Source organism: Trichoplusia ni, chromosome 15, assembly GCF_003590095.1.
Source record: "Trichoplusia ni isolate ovarian cell line Hi5 chromosome 15, tn1, whole genome shotgun sequence".
In the NCBI taxonomy this organism is placed as follows: domain Eukaryota; kingdom Metazoa; phylum Arthropoda; class Insecta; order Lepidoptera; family Noctuidae; genus Trichoplusia; species Trichoplusia ni.
Genome location: NC_039492.1, coordinates 48,293 through 66,854, shown reverse-complemented (window position 1 = coordinate 66,854; position 18,562 = coordinate 48,293). Strand labels below are relative to the sequence as shown.

Below are 18,562 nucleotides of genomic sequence, written 5' to 3'. Positions count from 1 at the left end.
TTGGCCGTTTCTTTTTGCCTACCCTGACTAAAATCTCTGTGCACGCCACTGGCTGCCCTATGCGTTAAAGAAAGGAAAGCCAGACGTAGTGGTGCCGTAACGCGTATTACAGACCCATAAAAATATGCCATTTAAAAAAGTTAACACTGGGTACCTGTTAATGTTAATTAAACACGAAAACGTTAAGCTATTCGATGGTCCTCGTCAGCTACTACGCGTGGTAGTATTGACTACGCGTAGCACAATGACTACTCGTAGCACGTGTGTTGCATACGGTCATGTCATCTTTGTGAATACCGAATGTCCATATTTGCAGAATAAAGGCATTATCATCATGTAACTCGAACTAAAGAACTAAATCCTGTCTGGATCCACGTTTTATAAACATTCAAGTCATTTGCATAAAGACACGCAAACTTAAAATATGTATTCGTGAATCACATATAATGCTACTGGGGTTCGACCCGCTACGCGTCGCATACAGTGAGTTTTGCGTAGTCATCAGTCGTCTATTCGTTCAGTCTAGTCTGTATATTCATTTCAAATACTACGTACTTTTTTGACGCTCATTATCAAAAATAATTGTAGCAAACAATTCACAGAGCTTCTAATACGAGCAGCTTCGCTTTCAGACCACTAGCGCCATCTATGAAGAGAATGATTGAACTAAGTGGAGACTGGAGAGACTAACTTATGTGTTAAACATCATCTTGCGTATAAAAGACAGCATAGCTGCTTCCTAAAACTTGAATAAGAATATTTTAAATGGAATATAAACAATAATTTTGCATAAAAACCCTTTTCAAGTTAACAAATAATCTTTATTCTCACTACTCGTACCACCCGATGATAATGGTAATCCCATTTGTACTTAAACGTATTTTTTTTTTACTTTTTGACGTTTATTATATAATTTGTTATGTGGTACAGAGTTAAAATATACTTGTATTTTGTTTTCACAAATGCAAATACAAATGATTTCTAGGGTTCCATACTCAAAAGATGCACCAGCAAATAATGAAAAAAACATCGAGGTTAAGCTATGGTCGGTACAGTCATGGATGTGATGGGTCATATTTTTTGTTACGAATTTGTTTTTCTTTATACGAAGCCCGCTAGGGGTTGACCCACTACGAGTCACAAACATGAATAGCACTTGACAGGTTTTCTATTTGTAAGGAAAAAGTTAAATGTCCACAGAATTTTCGGAACAGGGCCCCAATGGCCGATGAATGAATGTAAATTGGCTCAAAACGACACTTTTCGTTTTATCTTAAGCATTTTTTCTACACAATAATTAGAAAGTGTGGGACAGTACACCTAAGGTAATTAAAATAAATTTTCAATTATTGTGTTGGCATAAAGCTCAAGAGAATAGGATTAATTTCAAATTTAATTCAATTGCCATTCATTTATCGGCCGTTGTAAATAGCAGAATCGGGGTCTTGTTAAGATACTACACAGCTTTTTCACATCAATGTTCATGTGGCCCATTAGCTCAGTTGGTTAGAGCGTCGTGCTAACAACGCGAAGGTCGCGGGTTCGATCCCCTCATGGGCCACCGCAGAATCGGAGCCGCTTTTTGTATTTCACTGAAACTTATTTTGATACTTTTATTTTAATTTCAACTTATTTGAATGGAGAACGTTACCTAATATCCATTTTAACTAGGTAACCTGCAGATTTCCTGATACCTTATGTTAAAGTGAGAAATCTAATGAAAACAAATGTTTTGTTTTCTCTTTACCTACCTAGTTATTTCGCAGAGTAACGTTTGCGGAAAACAGTGACCGAAACGGTTAAACCGACGTACAAAAATGAACATGAAGTCGAAAATCCCTTAAAAAGGTATTTCTTTTTTATAAAAAAAAAACAACTCCCGCACGATGGTTATTAAATAAACCTATAGCGGGGGTTTTCACAAACATTCAAGTTAAATGCCCGAGACACCCAGACTCAAGACAAGCATTGCTAGATCACACAATAGCGTGTAATACGCGGGGATCGAGGCCGCGACACGACGCGCAGTGGCTTTAGCTTGGTGACCTCAACCAGCTGGCTGGTGACTTAGCTATCCGTGCAGAACCAAAAAAAAATCAAAAATGTCTTTATTTTTCTCATCATCAGAAAATTATGGTTACATAAAAGTGTTGTATATGACATAGAGACTGGAGTCTGTTTTAGGTAAAACCTGTGCCACAGATCACCAGTATTATACACATTATATTTTGTATTTAACTACAAACAATGCAAATTTAGAAAAATAAAGAGAGCAGCGAAAAGGGAAAAGAGAAAAAAAAAATATATACAATAAAAAAAATTATAAAAAATTTAAAATTTTCAACACATTTTTTGAAACATTAAGACAAAAAAAAAAAAAAAACAAAGCATTTTGAGAATAAAATGAAGTTTTTAAACATTATCTACAAAACAAAGGAAAGCATCCTTTCAAATCCTTTGACAAAGGTGATTATTTGGATGAGTATTAACAGTAAGTAAATTGAACACAGAAATTAAATAAAATAATAAAAAACAGGACAAGAATATACAAACAAAATAATAATTAAAGTAGTACATAAAAAATGATAAAAAAACTTACAATATATTAAAACTGTATGTGCGTTTATGTGTGTTTATGTGTGGGTGTGTGTATGTGTTCGTGTGTAGATTTGTGTTGGGAGCGCATTTTTTATGGTAGATAATATTTTATTTTAAGGGTTTAAGCAGACTTTCAGTAGCATTGTAGTCAAGTTCCTGTAGCCACATACATGTTCTTTTTTTACATTTTTTATTTGTCAGCGGATAGATCTTAATTCGTTTATTTATGTTATTATACAAATGTGGGCCAAGGAAAGGGTAGAAATTTTGTGTCCAGCTGTATGTGAATCGGGATACATTGCACACTGGTTTAGCTTTTCTATATTCACAGATTTTCGGATCAAAAGGTAATTCTTTATGTTGCTTTAAAATGGTCCTTAAGACAAAGAGTTGCCTCACAGTTAAAATGTGCCATCAATGAACAATGAACCATCCAATTTGTTAACCATAAACTATCTGTGTACCAAGTTTCGTCTAAATCCGTTGTTGTTTTTGCGTGAAAGATGAAAAAACATCCTTACACACAAACTCCTGCGTTTCTGATATTAGTAGGACAAACTGGCTGGAATATCGTGACATCTCATTATCTACACTGGATTCGATCGGTTTCTACCAGAATATTCTATAGTAATAATTGTTAAAAATATTACACGTGCGGTCATATTGACAGTATCTAGTTGGCAACTATATTCATAATAAGTGATTCACGAAGTTAACTAGTGACTTAATCCGGTTTATTCTTGTTTTAACTATATTTGTTTAAAGCCTTCATGCACGAGGGCACTAAGTCTTTGGTACTTGATTTTAATTATTCTTAATAAATACTACCATACAAACATTTTGTGGTTCGAATGCATCTTTGAAAGCTTTTTGTTTGGTATATAATTCGATATTTGCGTTGCCTTGTGTATGCAGTAATTACTTTAGCATGTATATTTGGCTCCAAAGACTTAGGTTTTTACTCAACCGATTATGTCTAAAATGAAAGTAATTAAACCGGTCAAGTCCGAGTTGGACTCGCGACATTGAGGATTCCGTACTGATAGGCTAAAGAAAAACAAATTGGCTAGGCGACGAAAGACTAGTGAAGGACGAACAGACAGATAGTGGAACCGTCGGAGGAACTTAGTGATAGGGTTTCGTTACATAAAAGAAAAAATATATTAAATGAAATAGAACCAAACAGATCTTTATTAATACATTTATTAACATTAAAATATACATTCTTAAATATAAATAATGTAACGTATTCCGTGAATTATTCGCCAAAACGTGTCTCATATCTTACACGGCTACAATTTGTCTTTTAGACCATCTGCGCTCTTAGACAAGTGACATTTTTAAAGTAATGACCCAAATGTATGGAAAAGGGTATTTGACTAAATCAAATAATATAAATCTGTATAGTCCGTCAGATTTCAAATAAATATTTAATACATAATTTTAACTTTATGACATAATTAAAAGTAAGCAAGATTGAAAGGATTTAAGGTTGCTAACATCACATGCTAGTAAAAAGCGTACTGGTAAGTGACGTCACAAGACATTTGATTTCACTGTATTACAGACCCATAAAAAGATGCCATTTAGAAAAGTTAACACTGGGTACCTGTTAATGTTAATTAAACACGAAAACGTTAAGCTATTCGATGGTCCTCGTCAGCTACTACGCGTGGTAGTATTGACTACGCGTAGCACAATGACTACTCGTAGCACGTGTGTTGAATATGGTCATGTCATCTTTGTGAATACCGAATGTCCATATTTGCAGAATAAAGGCATCATCATCATGTAACTCGAACTAAAGCACTAAATCCTGTCTGGATTCACGTTTTATAAACATTCAAGTCATTTGCATAAAGACATGCAAACTTAAAATATGTATTCGTGAATCACATATAATGCTACTGGGGTTCGACCCGCTACGCGTCGCATACAGTGAGTTTTGTGCAGTCATCAGTCGGCTATTCGTTCAGTCTAGTCTGTATATTCATTTCAAATACTACGTACTTTTTTGACTCTCATTATCAAAAATAATTGTAGCAAACAATTCACAGACCTTCTAATACGAGCAGCTTCGCTTTCAGACCACTAGCGCCATCTATGAAGAGAATGATTGAACTGAGAGGAGACTGGAGAGACTAACTTGTGTGTTAAACATCATCTTGCTTATAAAAGACAGCATAGCTGCTTCCTAAAACTTGAAAAAGAATATTTTAAATCGAATATTAACAATAATTTTACATAAAAACCCTTTTCAAGTTAACAAATAATCTTTATTCTTAATACTCGTACCACCCGATGATAATGGTAATCCCATTTGTACTTAAACGTATTTTTATTACTTTTTGGCGTTTATTATATAATTTGTTATGTGGTACAGAGTTAAAATATACTTGTATTTTATTTTCACAAATGCAAATACAAATGATTTCTAGGGTTCCATACTCAAAAGATGCACCAGCAAATAATGAAAAAAACATCGAGGTTAAGCTATGGTCGGTACAATCATGGATTTGATGGGTCACATTTTTTGTTACGAATTTGTTTTTCTTTATGCGAAGCCCACTAGGGGTTGACCCACTACGAGTCACAAACATGAATAGCACTTGACAGGTTTTCTATTTGTAAGGAAAAAGTTAAATGTCCACAGAATTTTCGGAACAGGGCCCCAATGGCCGATGAATGAATGTAAATTGGCTCAAAACGACACTTTTCGTTTTATCTTAAGCATTTTTTCTACACAATAATTAGAAAGTGTGGGACGGTACACTTAAGGTAATTAAAATAAATTTTCAATTATTGTGTTGGCATAAAGCTCAAGAGAATAGGATTAATTTCAAATTTAATTCAATTGCCATTCATTTATCGGCCGTTGTAAATAGCAGAATCGGGGTCTTGTTAAGATACTACACAGCTTTTTCACATCAATGTTCATGTGGCCCATTAGCTCAGTTGGTTAGAGCGTCGTGCTAACAACGCGAAGGTCGCGGGTTCGATCCCCTCATGGGCCACCGCAGAATCGGAGCCGCTTTTTGTATTTCACTGAAACTTATTTTGATACTTTTATTTTAATTTCAACTTATTTGAATGGAGAACGTTACCTAATATCCATTTTAACTAGGTAACCTGCAGATTTCCTGATACCTTATGTTAAAGTGAGAAATCTAATGAAAACAAATGTTTTGTTTTCTCTTTACCTACCTAGTTATTTCGCAGAGTAACGTTTGCGGAAAACAGTGACCGAAACGGTTAAACCGACGTACAAAAATGAACATGAAGTCGAAAATCCCTTAAAAAGGTATTTCTTTTTTATAAAAAAAAAAACAACTCCCGCACGATGGTTATTAAATAAACCTATAGCGGGGGTTTTCACAAACATTCAAGTTAAATGCCCGAGACACCCAGACTCAAGACAAGCATTGCTAGATCACACAATAGCGTGTAATACGCGGGGATCGAGGCCGCGACACGACGCGCAGTGGCTTTAGCTTGGTGACCTCAACCAGCTGGCTGGTGACTTAGCTATCCGTGCAGAACCAAAAAAAAAATCAAAAATGTCTTTATTTTTCTCATCATCAGAAAATTATGGTTACATAAAAGTGTTGTATATGACATAGAGACTGGAGTCTGTTTTAGGTAAAACCTGTGCCACAGATCACCAGTATTATACACATTATATTTTGTATTTAACTACAAACAATGCAAATTTAGAAAAATAAAGAGAGCAGCGAAAAGGGAAAAGAGAAAAAAAAAATATATACAATAAAAAAAATTATAAAAAATTTCAAATTTTCAACACATTTTTTGAAACATTAAGACAAAAAAAAAAAAAAAACAAAGCATTTTGAGAATAAAATGAAGTTTTTAAACATTATCTACAAAACAAAGGAAAGCATCCTTTCAAATCCTTTGACAAAGGTGATTATTTGGATGAGTATTAACAGTAAGTAAATTGAACACAGAAATTAAATAAAATAATAAAAAACAGGACAAGAATATACAAACAAAATAATAATTAAAGTAGTACATAAAAAATGATAAAAAAACTTACAATATATTAAAACTGTATGTGCGTTTATGTGTGTTTATGTGTGGGTGTGTGTATGTGTTCGTGTGTAGATTTGTGTTGGGAGCGCATTTTTTATGGTAGATAATATTTTATTTTAAGGGTTTAAGCAGACTTTCAGTAGCATTGTAGTCAAGTTCCTGTAGCCACATACATGTTCTTTTTTTACATTTTTTATTTGTCAGCGGATAGATCTTAATTCGTTTATTTATGTTATTATACAAATGTGGGCCAAGGAAAGGGTAGAAATTTTGTGTCCAGCTGTATGTGAATCGGGATACATTGCACACTGGTTTAGCTTTTCTATATTCACAGATTTTCGGATCAAAAGGTAATTCTTTATGTTGCTTTAAAATGGTCCTTAAGACAAAGAGTTGCCTCACAGTTAAAATGTGCCATCAATGAACAATGAACCATCCAATTTGTTAACCATAAACTATCTGTGTACCAAGTTTCGTCTAAATCCGTTGTTGTTTTTGCGTGAAAGATGAAAAAACATCCTTACACACAAACTCCTGCGTTTCTGATATTAGTAGGACAAACTGGCTGGAATATCGTGACATCTCATTATCTACACTGGATTCGATCGGTTTCTACCAGAATATTCTATAAGAAATATTTGTTAAAAATATTACACGTGCGGTCATATTGACAGTATCTAGTTGGCAACTATATTCATAATAAGTGATTCACGAAGTTAACTAGTGACTTAATCCGGTTTATTCTTGTTTTAACTATATTTGTTTAAAGCCTTCATGCACGAGGGCACTAAGTCTTTGGTACTTGATTTTAATTATTCTTAATAAATACTACCATACAAACATTTTGTGGTTCGAATGCATCTTTGAAAGCTTTTTGTTTGGTATATAATTCGATATTTGCGTTGCCTTGTGTATGCAGTAATTACTTTAGCATGTATATTTGGCTCCAAAGACTTAGGTTTTTACTCAACCGATTATGTCTAAAATGAAAGTAATTAAACCGGTCAAGTCCGAGTTGGACTCGCGACATTGAGGATTCCGTACTGATAGGCTAAAGAAAAACAAATTGGCTAGGCGACGAAAGACTAGTGAAGGACGAACAGACAGATAGTGGAACCGTCGGAGGAACTTAGTGATAGGGTTTCGTTACATAAAAGAAAAAATATATTAAATGAAATAGAACCAAACAGATCTTTATTAATACATTTATTAACATTAAAATATACATTCTTAAATATAAATAATGTAACGTATTCCGTGAATTATTCGCCAAAACGTGTCTCATATCTTACACGGCTACAATTTGTCTTTTAGACCATCTGCGCTCTTAGACAAGTGACATTTTTAAAGTAATGACCCAAATGTATGGAAAAGGGTATTTGACTAAATCAAATAATATAAATCTGTATAGTCCGTCAGATTTCAAATAAATATTTAATACATAATTTTAACTTTATGACATAATTAAAAGTAAGCAAGATTGAAAGGATTTAAGGTTGCTAACATCACATGCTAGTAAAAAGCGTACTGGTAAGTGACGTCACAAGACATTTGATTTCACTGTATTACAGACCCATAAAAAGATGCCATTTAGAAAAGTTAACACTGGGTACCTGTTAATGTTAATTAAACACGAAAACGTTAAGCTATTCGATGGTCCTCGTCAGCTACTACGCGTGGTAGTATTGACTACGCGTAGCACAATGACTACTCGTAGCACGTGTGTTGAATATGGTCATGTCATCTTTGTGAATACCGAATGTCCATATTTGCAGAATAAAGGCATCATCATCATGTAACTCGAACTAAAGCACTAAATCCTGTCTGGATTCACGTTTTATAAACATTCAAGTCATTTGCATAAAGACATGCAAACTTAAAATATGTATTCGTGAATCACATATAATGCTACTGGGGTTCGACCCGCTACGCGTCGCATACAGTGAGTTTTGTGCAGTCATCAGTCGGCTATTCGTTCAGTCTAGTCTGTATATTCATTTCAAATACTACGTACTTTTTTGACTCTCATTATCAAAAATAATTGTAGCAAACAATTCACAGACCTTCTAATACGAGCAGCTTCGCTTTCAGACCACTAGCGCCATCTATGAAGAGAATGATTGAACTGAGAGGAGACTGGAGAGACTAACTTGTGTGTTAAACATCATCTTGCTTATAAAAGACAGCATAGCTGCTTCCTAAAACTTGAAAAAGAATATTTTAAATCGAATATTAACAATAATTTTACATAAAAACCCTTTTCAAGTTAACAAATAATCTTTATTCTTAATACTCGTACCACCCGATGATAATGGTAATCCCATTTGTACTTAAACGTATTTTTATTACTTTTTGGCGTTTATTATATAATTTGTTATGTGGTACAGAGTTAAAATATACTTGTATTTTATTTTCACAAATGCAAATACAAATGATTTCTAGGGTTCCATACTCAAAAGATGCACCAGCAAATAATGAAAAAAACATCGAGGTTAAGCTATGGTCGGTACAATCATGGATTTGATGGGTCACATTTTTTGTTACGAATTTGTTTTTCTTTATGCGAAGCCCACTAGGGGTTGACCCACTACGAGTCACAAACATGAATAGCACTTGACAGGTTTTCTATTTGTAAGGAAAAAGTTAAATGTCCACAGAATTTTCGGAACAGGGCCCCAATGGCCGATGAATGAATGTAAATTGGCTCAAAACGACACTTTTCGTTTTATCTTAAGCATTTTTTCTACACAATAATTAGAAAGTGTGGGACGGTACACTTAAGGTAATTAAAATAAATTTTCAATTATTGTGTTGGCATAAAGCTCAAGAGAATAGGATTAATTTCAAATTTAATTCAATTGCCATTCATTTATCGGCCGTTGTAAATAGCAGAATCGGGGTCTTGTTAAGATACTACACAGCTTTTTCACATCAATGTTCATGTGGCCCATTAGCTCAGTTGGTTAGAGCGTCGTGCTAACAACGCGAAGGTCGCGGGTTCGATCCCCTCATGGGCCACCGCAGAATCGGAGCCGCTTTTTGTATTTCACTGAAACTTATTTTGATACTTTTATTTTAATTTCAACTTATTTGAATGGAGAACGTTACCTAATATCCATTTTAACTAGGTAACCTGCAGATTTCCTGATACCTTATGTTAAAGTGAGAAATCTAATGAAAACAAATGTTTTGTTTTCTCTTTACCTACCTAGTTATTTCGCAGAGTAACGTTTGCGGAAAACAGTGACCGAAACGGTTAAACCGACGTACAAAAATGAACATGAAGTCGAAAATCCCTTAAAAAGGTATTTCTTTTTTATAAAAAAAAAAACAACTCCCGCACGATGGTTATTAAATAAACCTATAGCGGGGGTTTTCACAAACATTCAAGTTAAATGCCCGAGACACCCAGACTCAAGACAAGCATTGCTAGATCACACAATAGCGTGTAATACGCGGGGATCGAGGCCGCGACACGACGCGCAGTGGCTTTAGCTTGGTGACCTCAACCAGCTGGCTGGTGACTTAGCTATCCGTGCAGAACCAAAAAAAAATCAAAAATGTCTTTATTTTTCTCATCATCAGAAAATTATGGTTACATAAAAGTGTTGTATATGACATAGAGACTGGAGTCTGTTTTAGGTAAAACCTGTGCCACAGATCACCAGTATTATACACATTATATTTTGTATTTAACTACAAACAATGCAAATTTAGAAAAATAAAGAGAGCAGCGAAAAGGGAAAAGAGAAAAAAAAATATATACAATAAAAAAAATTATAAAAAATTTAAAATTTTCAACACATTTTTTGAAACATTAAGACAAAAAAAAAAAAAAACAAAGCATTTTGAGAATAAAATGAAGTTTTTAAAACATTATCTACAAAACAAAGGAAAGCATCCTTTCAAATCCTTTGACAAAGGTGATTATTTGGATGAGTATTAACAGTAAGTAAATTGAACACAGAAATTAAATAAAATAATAAAAAACAGGACAAGAATATACAAACAAAATAATAATTAAAGTAGTACATAAAAAATGATAAAAAAACTTACAATATATTAAAACTGTATGTGCGTTTATGTGTGTTTAATGTGTGGGTGTGTGTATGTGTTCGTGTGTAGATTTGTGTTGGGAGCGCATTTTTTATGGTAGATAATATTTTATTTTAAGGGTTTAAGCAGACTTTCAGTAGCATTGTAGTCAAGTTCCTGTAGCCACATACATGTTCTTTTTTTACATTTTTTATTTGTCAGCGGATAGATCTTAATTCGTTTATTTATGTTATTATACAAATGTGGGCCAAGGAAAGGGTAGAAATTTTGTGTCCAGCTGTATGTGAATCGGGATACATTGCACACTGGTTTAGCTTTTCTATATTCACAGATTTTCGGATCAAAAGGTAATTCTTTATGTTGCTTTAAAATGGTCCTTAAGACAAAGAGTTGCCTCACAGTTAAAATGTGCCATCAATGAACAATGAACCATCCAATTTGTTAACCATAAACTATCTGTGTACCAAGTTTCGTCTAAATCCGTTGTTGTTTTTGCGTGAAAGATGAAAAAACATCCTTACACACAAACTCCTGCGTTTCTGATATTAGTAGGACAAACTGGCTGGAATATCGTGACATCTCATTATCTACACTGGATTCGATCGGTTTCTACCAGAATATTCTATAAGAAATATTTGTTAAAAATATTACACGTGCGGTCATATTGACAGTATCTAGTTGGCAACTATATTCATAATAAGTGATTCACGAAGTTAACTAGTGACTTAATCCGGTTTATTCTTGTTTTAACTATATTTGTTTAAAGCCTTCATGCACGAGGGCACTAAGTCTTTGGTACTTGATTTTAATTATTCTTAATAAATACTACCATACAAACATTTTGTGGTTCGAATGCATCTTTGAAAGCTTTTTGTTTGGTATATAATTCGATATTTGCGTTGCCTTGTGTATGCAGTAATTACTTTAGCATGTATATTTGGCTCCAAAGACTTAGGTTTTTACTCAACCGATTATGTCTAAAATGAAAGTAATTAAACCGGTCAAGTCCGAGTTGGACTCGCGACATTGAGGATTCCGTACTGATAGGCTAAAGAAAAACAAATTGGCTAGGCGACGAAAGACTAGTGAAGGACGAACAGACAGATAGTGGAACCGTCGGAGGAACTTAGTGATAGGGTTTCGTTACATAAAAGAAAAAATATATTAAATGAAATAGAACCAAACAGATCTTTATTAATACATTTATTAACATTAAAATATACATTCTTAAATATAAATAATGTAACGTATTCCGTGAATTATTCGCCAAAACGTGTCTCATATCTTACACGGCTACAATTTGTCTTTTAGACCATCTGCGCTCTTAGACAAGTGACATTTTTAAAGTAATGACCCAAATGTATGGAAAAGGGTATTTGACTAAATCAAATAATATAAATCTGTATAGTCCGTCAGATTTCAAATAAATATTTAATACATAATTTTAACTTTATGACATAATTAAAAGTAAGCAAGATTGAAAGGATTTAAGGTTGCTAACATCACATGCTAGTAAAAAGCGTACTGGTAAGTGACGTCACAAGACATTTGATTTCACTGTATTACAGACCCAATAAAAAGATGCCATTTAGAAAAGTTAACACTGGGTACCTGTTAATGTTAATTAAACACGAAAACGTTAAGCTATTCGATGGTCCTCGTCAGCTACTACGCGTGGTAGTATTGACTACGCGTAGCACAATGACTACTCGTAGCACGTGTGTTGAATATGGTCATGTCATCTTTGTGAATACCGAATGTCCATATTTGCAGAATAAAGGCATCATCATCATGTAACTCGAACTAAAGCACTAAATCCTGTCTGGATTCACGTTTTATAAACATTCAAGTCATTTGCATAAAGACATGCAAACTTAAAATATGTATTCGTGAATCACATAATAATGCTACTGGGGTTCGACCCGCTACGCGTCGCATACAGTGAGTTTTGTGCAGATCATCAGTCGGCTATCGTTTCAGTCTAGTCTGTATATTCATTTCAAATACTACGTACTTTTTTGACTCTCATTATCAAAAATAATTGTAGCAAACAATTCACAGACCTTCTAATACGAGCAGCTTCGCTTTCAGACCACTAGCGCCATCTATGAAGAAATGATTGAACTGAGAGGAGACTGGAGAGACTAACTGTGTGTTAAACATCATCTTGCTTATAAAAGACAGCATAGCTGCTTCCTAAAACTTGAAAAAGAATATTTTAAATCGAATATTAACAATAATTTACATAAAAACCCTTTTCAAGTTAACAAATAATCTTTATTCTTAATACTCGTACCACCGATGGATAATGGGTAATCCCATTGTACTTAAACGTATTTTTATTACTTTTGGCGTTTATTATATAATTTGTTATGTGGTACAGAGTTAAAATATACTTGTATTTTATTTTCACAAATGCAAATACAAATGATTTCTAGGGTTCCATACTCAAAAGATGCACCAGCAAATAATGAAAAAAACATCGAGGTTAAGCTATGGTCGGTACAATCATGGATTTGATGGGTCACATTTTTTTGTTACGAATTTGTTTTTCTTTATGCGAAGCCCACTAGGGGTTGACCCACTACGAGTCACAAACATGAATAGCACTTGACAGGTTTTCTATTGTAAGGAAAAAGTTAAATGTCCACAGAATTTTCGGAACAGGGCCCCAATGGCCGATGAATGAATGTAAATTGGCTCAAAACGACACTTTTCGTTTTATCTTAAGCCATTTTTCTACACAATAATTAGAAAGTGTGGGACGGTACACTTAAGGTAATTAAAATAAATTTTCAATTATTGTGTTGGCATAAAGCTCAAGAGAATAGGATTAATTTCAAATTTAATTCAATTGCCATTCATTTATCGGCCGTTGTAAATAGCAGAATCGGGGTCTTGTTAAGATACTACACAGCTTTTTCACATCAATGTTCATGTGGCCCATTAGCTCAGTTGGTTAGAGCGTCGTGCTAACAACGCGAAGGTCGCGGGTTCGATCCCCTCATGGGCCACCGCAGAATCGGAGCCGCTTTTTGTATTTCACTGAAACTTATTTTGATACTTTTATTTTAATTTCAACTTATTTGAATGGAGAACGTTACCTAATATCCATTTTAACTAGGTAACCTGCAGATTTCCTGATACCTTATGTTAAAGTGAGAAATCTAATGAAAACAAATGTTTTGTTTTCTCTTTACCTACCTAGTTATTTCGCAGAGTAACGTTTGCGGAAAACAGTGACCGAAACGGTTAAACCGACGTACAAAAATGAACATGAAGTCGAAAATCCCTTAAAAAGGTATTTCTTTTTTATAAAAAAAAAAACAACTCCCGCACGATGGTTATTAAATAAACCTATAGCGGGGGTTTTCACAAACATTCAAGTTAAATGCCCGAGACACCCAGACTCAAGACAAGCATTGCTAGATCACACAATAGCGTGTAATACGCGGGGATCGAGGCCGCGACACGACGCGCAGTGGCTTTAGCTTGGTGACCTCAACCAGCTGGCTGGTGACTTAGCTATCCGTGCAGAACCAAAAAAAAATCAAAAATGTCTTTATTTTTCTCATCATCAGAAAATTATGGTTACATAAAAGTGTTGTATATGACATAGAGACTGGAGTCTGTTTTAGGTAAAACCTGTGCCACAGATCACCAGTATTATACACATTATATTTTGTATTTAACTACAAACCAATGCAAATTTAGAAAAATAAAGAGAGCAGCGAAAAGGGAAAAGAGAAAAAAAAAATATATACAATAAAAAAAATTATAAAAAATTTAAAATTTTCAACACATTTTTTGAAACATTAAGACAAAAAAAAAAAAAACAAAGCATTTTGAGAATAAAATGAAGTTTTTAAACATTATCTACAAAACAAAGGAAAGCATCCTTTCAAATCCTTTGACAAAGGTGATTATTTGGATGAGTATTAACAGTAAGTAAATTGAACACAGAAATAAATAAAATAATAAAAAACAGGACAAGAATATACAAACAAAATAATAATTAAGTAGTACATAAAAAATGATATAAAAAACTTACAATATATTAAAACTGTATGTGCGTTTATGTGTGTTTATGTGTGGGTGTGTGTATGTGTTCGTGTGTAGATTTGTGTTGGGAGCGCATTTTTTATGGTAGATAATATTTTATTTTAAGGGTTTAAGCAGACTTTCAGTAGCATTGTAGTCAAGTTCCTGTAGCCACATACATGTTCTTTTTTTTACATTTTTTATTTGTCAGCGGATAGATCTTAATTCGTTTATTTATGTTATTATACAAATGTGGGCCAAGGAAAGGGTAGAAATTTTGTGTCCAGCTGTATGTGAATCGGGATACATTGCACACTGGTTAGCTTTTCTATATTCACAGATTTCGGATCAAAAGGTAATTCTTTATGTTGCTTTAAAATGGTCCTTAAGACAAAGAGTTGCCTCACAGTTAAAATGTGCCATCAATGAACAATGAACCATCCAATTTGTTAACCATAAACTATCTGTGTACCAAGTTTCGTCTAAATCCGTTGTTGTTTTTGCGTGAAAGATGAAAAAACATCCTTACACACAAACTCCTGCGTTTCTGATATTAGTAGGACAAAACTGGCTGGAATATCGTGACATCTCATTATCTACACTGGATTCGATCGGTTTCTACCAGAATATTCTATAAGAAATATTTGTTAAAAATATTACACGTGCGGTCATATTGACAGTATCTAGTTGGCAACTATATTCATAATAAGTGATTCACGAAGTTAACTAGTGACTTAATCCGGTTTATTCTTGTTTTAACTATATTTGTTTAAAGCCTTCATGCACGAGGGCACTAAGTCTTTGGTACTTGATTTTAATTATTCTTAATAAATACTACCATACAAACATTTTGTGGTTCGAATGCATCTTTGAAAGCTTTTTGTTTGGTATATAATTCGATATTTGCGTTGCCTTGTGTATGCAGTAATTACTTTAGCATGTATATTTGGCTCCAAAGACTTAGGTTTTTACTCAACCGATTATGTCTAAAATAAAGTAATTAAACCGGTCAAGTCCGAGTTGGACTCGCGACATTGAGGATTCCGTACTGATAGGCTAAAGAAAAACAAATTGGCTAGGCGACGAAAGACTAGTGAAGGACGAAACAGACAGATAGTGGAACCGTCGGAGGAACTTAGTGATAGGGTTTCGTTACATAAAAGAAAAAATATAATTAAATGAAATAGAACCAAACAGATCTTTATTAATACATTTATTAACATTAAAATATACATTCTTAAATATAAATAATGTAACGTATTCCGTGAATTATTCGCCAAAACGTGTCTCATATCTTACACGGCTACAATTTGTCTTTTAGACCATCTGCGCTCTTAGACAAGTGACATTTTTAAAGTAATGACCCAAATGTATGGAAAAGGGTATTTGACTAAATCAAATAATATAAATCTGTATAGTCCGTCAGATTTCAAATAAATATTTAATACATAATTTTAACTTTATGACATAATTAAAAGTAAGCAAGATTGAAAGATTTAAGGGTTGCTAACATCACATGCTAGTAAAAAGCGTACTGGTAAGTGACGTCACAAGACATTGATTTCACTGTATTACAGACCCATAAAAAGATGCCATTTAGAAAAAGTTAACACTGGGTACCTGTTAATGTTAATTAAACACGAAAACGTTAAGCTATTCGATGGTCCTCGTCAGCTTACTACGCGTGGTAGTATTGACTACGCGTAGCACAATGACTACTCGTAGCACGTGTGTTGAATATGGTCATGTCATCTTTGTGAATACCGAATGTCCATATTTGCAGAATAAAGGCATCATCATCATGTAACTCGAACTAAAGCACTAAATCCTGTCTGGATTCACGTTTTATAAACATTCAAGTCATTTGCATAAAGACATGCAAACTTAAAATATGTATTCGTGAATCACATATAATGCTACTGGGGTTCGACCCGCTACGCGTCGCATACAGTGAGTTTTGTGCAGTCATCAGTCGGCTATTCGTTCAGTCTAGTCTGTATATTCATTTCAAATACTACGTACTTTTTTGACTCTCATTATCAAAAATAATTGTAGCAAACAATTCACAGACCTTCTAATACGAGCAGCTTCGCTTTCAGACCACTAGCGCCATCTATGAAGAGAATGATTGAACTGAGAGGAGACTGGAGAGACTAACTTGGTGTGTTAAACATCATCTTGCTTATAAAAGACAGCATAGCTGCTTCCTAAAACTTGAAAAGAATATTTTAAATCGAATATTAACAATAATTTTACATAAAAACCCTTTTCAAGTTAACAAATAATCTTTATTCTTAATACTCGTACCACCCGATGATAATGGTAATCCCATTTGTACTTAAACGTATTTTTATTACTTTTGGCGTTTATTATATAATTTGTTATGTGGTACAGAGTTAAAATATACTTGTATTTTATTTTCCACAAATGCAAATACAAATGATTTCTAGGTTCCATACTCCAAAAGATGCACCAGCAAATAATGAAAAAAACATCGAGGTTAAGCTATGGTCGGTACAAATCATGGATTTGATGGGTCACATTTTTGTTACGAATTTTTTTTCTTTATGCGAAGCCCACTAGGGGTTGACCCACTACGAGTCACAAACATGAATAGCACTTGACAGGTTTTCTATTTGTAAGGAAAAAGTTAAATGTCCACAGAATTTTCGGAACAGGGCCCCAATGGCCGATGAATGAATGTAAATTGGCTCAAAACGACACTTTTCGTTTTATCTTAAGCATTTTTTCTACACAATAATTAGAAAGTGTGGGACGGTACACTTAAGGTAATTAAAATAAATTTTCAATTATTGTGTTGGCATAAAGCTCAAGAGAATAGGATTAATTTCAAATTTAATTCAATTGCCATTCATTTATCGGCCGTTGTAAATAGCAGAATCGGGGTCTTGTTAAGATACTACACAGCTTTTTCACATCAATGTTCATGTGGCCCATTAGCTCAGTTGGTTAGAGCGTCGTGCTAACAACGCGAAGGTCGCGGGTTCGATCCCCTCATGGGCCACCGCAGAATCGGAGCCGCTTTTTGTATTTCACTGAAACTTATTTTGATACTTTTATTTTAATTTCAACTTATTTGAATGGAGAACGTTACCTAATATCCATTTTAACTAGGTAACCTGCAGATTTCCTGATACCTTATGTTAAAGTGAGAAATCTAATGAAAACAAATGTTTTGTTTTCTCTTTACCTACCTAGTTATTTCGCAGAGTAACGTTTGCGGAAAACAGTGACCGAAACGGTTAAACCGACGTACAAAAATGAACATGAAGTCGAAAATCCCTTAAAAAGGTATTTCTTTTTTATAAAAAAAAAAACAACTCCCGCACGATGGTTATTAAATAAACCTATAGCGGGGGTTTTCACAAACATTCAAGTTAAATGCCCGAGACACCCAGACTCAAGACAAGCATTGCTAGATCACACAATAGCGTGTAATACGCGGGGATCGAGGCCGCGACACGACGCGCAGTGGCTTTAGCTTGGTGACCTCAACCAGCTGGCTGGTGACTTAGCTATCCGTGCAGAACCAAAAAAAAATCAAAAATGTCTTTATTTTTCTCATCATCAGAAAATTATGGTTACATAAAAGTGTTGTATATGACATAGAGACTGGAGTCTGTTTTAGGTAAAACCTGTGCCACAGATCACCAGTATTATACACATTATATTTTGTATTTAACTACAAACAATGCAAATTTAGAAAAATAAAGAGAGCAGCGAAAAGGGAAAAGAGAAAAAAAAAATATATACAATAAAAAAAATTATAAAAAATTTAAAATTTTCAACACATTTT

At 33.9% G+C, this 18,562-nt stretch overlaps 5 non-coding genes across 5 annotated transcripts; all 5 read left to right on the top strand.

The window, feature by feature from the left end:
* The first annotated feature begins 1,487 nt into the window (after positions 1-1,487).
* Trnav-aac lies at positions 1,488-1,561 on the top strand. The gene has a single exon. It is a non-coding gene; the product is annotated as a tRNA-Val (tRNA).
* A 3,977-nt stretch (positions 1,562-5,538) lies between these two features.
* Trnav-aac lies at positions 5,539-5,612 on the top strand. Its single transcript has one exon. It is a non-coding gene; the product is annotated as a tRNA-Val (tRNA).
* A 3,980-nt stretch (positions 5,613-9,592) lies between these two features.
* On the top strand, positions 9,593-9,666 carry Trnav-aac. The gene has a single exon. It is a non-coding gene; the product is annotated as a tRNA-Val (tRNA).
* A 3,978-nt stretch (positions 9,667-13,644) lies between these two features.
* On the top strand, positions 13,645-13,718 carry Trnav-aac. Its single transcript has one exon. It is a non-coding gene; the product is annotated as a tRNA-Val (tRNA).
* A 3,978-nt stretch (positions 13,719-17,696) lies between these two features.
* On the top strand, positions 17,697-17,770 carry Trnav-aac. Its single transcript has one exon. It is a non-coding gene; the product is annotated as a tRNA-Val (tRNA).
* The last annotated feature ends 792 nt before the right edge of the window (positions 17,771-18,562 follow it).